Genomic DNA, 2,500 nt, shown 5'->3' with positions numbered 1-2,500 from the left:
TTTAATAAATCAATTATGACATGAAGGCAGACGACAGCTACCAAACATTGTATGGGCCAGTAAAGATAAAAAAAGAAAGCGTATGGTTCAACGCTAATTGCCATCTGTACTTGTTAGAGTCATCGAAGGCGCTCGTAAACGACTTTTTGCCTGAGCGAGAGTAAAAGGTTCCTGGAGGCGATTTTTCTCTTCGGTGATTAATTCCTTGCCTTATAAGGACGTGCAGCATCGACACTTTCATGCAGATTGTTATTTTTGGTTTGGTAACAATATTGTTAGTGTGTGGTCGTCTGTGAGATTTCGTCCGCGCGTCGGTTGTGTAGTTACTTTGCGCATCTTTTTGCTGTGTTTTTTCCACCCCTCATCTTTTATCATTGTTTGTTAAGAAGCACAAAAGGTCCAAAAGGCGCTGAGTCACTCGCTCCCCGTCAGCTCTCAAATGCGAGCGGAAGTCCCTTACCTGACGCCTCCGTCGCGGGGATCAAACGGGAAGGCGGCCCGATTGTCTCCGCGGACTCCACACAACCTCTCCGGGGCCGAGGAAGCAAGAGAGAAAATAAGTTGCCATCTGTGAAAGGTGGAATCGGAGAATTTTGTTTATTATTGATGTTTTTATTTCGTTTCTTTTCTTTTTCTGTGTGTGTATGTGTGTTAGGGGGGGGGGGGGGTTGCCATTGGGTGTGTAGGGAGCGATGGGGAAGACGGAGTTAAATATAAATATTTTTGATTTTTGAAGTTTTTTAATATTAATCTTTCCTTCATTTCGATCACAACACACAAGCAAATATGCAAGTGGTATGTGATAGAGCTAGACGTAGACCTACTATACTTTAAAAGATCGTTGATAAAGGAGTCTATAAGTACTCAACACGAATAGAGCGAAGAACATTCCAGAGGTGCTGTTTATTAGAGAAGCAGGTCATAATAGTTGATAGAGTATCACGTTATCTGAGATTACCAAAAGGGACGAGATAAGGGCATCACCTTGCCGGGACGGAGGCAACGAGCTCCAAGATAACATCGGAAGACTGAGGCGATTAAACACGCCATAGGGGAAGGGTTGGGGAGAGAACTAAAAGTTGTAATAAGCGGAGCCGCTGTGCACGCTTAGCCAGCGGCTTGAGGAACACAAATAATGTTATTTTGAAAACCCAAGCAATGGTATCCTGGAAACACTACATGTAAGTATCGCAGGAAAGTGCAGAGTGATTAGGAAATTTAAAAAAATCCAAACGCTAGTCTTAATTATAAAGGTGTTTCCGCCACAGCAGGGACACGCATGTGAATGGTCCCGAAGGAGCTTCACTCACACGTTAGTTCGTCGGTAACCTCCAGCACTCGCGGTCGGGAACCTCTTGCAGGGATCATTCAGCACTGAGGCGGATGTCACGAGGTCAGCGACATAGCAGAATTCACACGTCTTGTGTCCCTCGAAGAGTCGGTGTTACTGTTAGTTCACCCTCCTCGCTCCCATCGTGCCCAGTATATTTATGGTTCTACAACATTGTAATTGTTTTCATTATATTGTCATATGTTAACTTTTCACACACTGCAACGCGTGTAAATTTTATACAACGGATTCTCCCCGGGCCTTACTCGCGCGAAAAAATGGGCCCCTAAGTTTTCGCTCCGCATATCATTAGACCATCGGCTGTGCATCTCGGACGCCGGGAAACGGAGCCTCTTTGGAACCTAAGGAGGGAGGCTGCTGATGCTGCTGCCGACTCGCCAGTTAAACAGCGTCGGATCAAGAGCCTCTGGCAAGACGCTCCCGGGAGACGCGTCTGCTCGTATTTCCCTCCGTCGAACCAGGGGGAATGAAGGGGTATTTAGCCGGAATTGCGCCTAAAGGCTATGGCGGTGTGTTGATGTGATTTGTTAGTAAAATAACATGTTATATGAAGAAGAAAACGCAAGGTTAGAAAATAATAAAATGGCAGCTGGATTATGTGAGCGTTACTGAGGAGCTTTCAAGGTCACACCAGTAAGAGCTTAATAAAATCTGCGTTCCAGGGGCAGTGCACGTAACCCGAGGCCCCTGGGGCGTGTGAGATGGCCGTTCGGACTGGCCCGAGGGGCGAGGGTCTACCCAGACGCTACACTGTACCTATTGTTACTGTTCTGTTCAGTCCTCCCGGCTCTACCCAACTCTAGTCTCCTTTCTCCTTCTGCCAGCGAATGTTGTTGTTGTCTCATGTCTCTTCGTCAAATTCATATCTTTTATCTTTTTCATCTCACCCTCTCCCTTCACTTGGTCATTTTCATTTCCCTATTATCTTCTCTTAACCGTGCGCTTTCCCTTTTGCACCGCTATTCTCCGCTACTCTACGCTTCCCGCCTTTTTTTAACGAACCACTTTCTCTGTCACTTTTATTTGTCGGTTTGTCCCTCCACCTGTGAGCTTGCGCTTTCGCCTGGCCCTGTAATTATATGGCAATACCTGGGCCTACCGTTCGTGATTTTCTTTCACTTCACAAAGCATTGTGTATTGTTCCGTTTG

The 2,500-nt window shown here is 46.1% G+C and overlaps 1 long non-coding RNA gene across 1 annotated transcript in view; it reads left to right on the top strand.

Annotated features, from left to right (window-relative positions):
* The window catches only part of LOC125040554, a 30,429-nt gene that overhangs the window by 11,658 nt on the left and 16,271 nt on the right, over positions 1-2,500 (top strand). The window lies entirely within an intron of this gene.

Source organism: Penaeus chinensis, chromosome 29 (genome assembly GCF_019202785.1).
Source record: "Penaeus chinensis breed Huanghai No. 1 chromosome 29, ASM1920278v2, whole genome shotgun sequence".
Lineage (NCBI taxonomy): Eukaryota > Metazoa > Arthropoda > Malacostraca > Decapoda > Penaeidae > Penaeus > Penaeus chinensis.
Note: the sequence above shows the minus strand (reverse complement) of the source record. Positions and strands in the feature narration are given on the sequence as shown.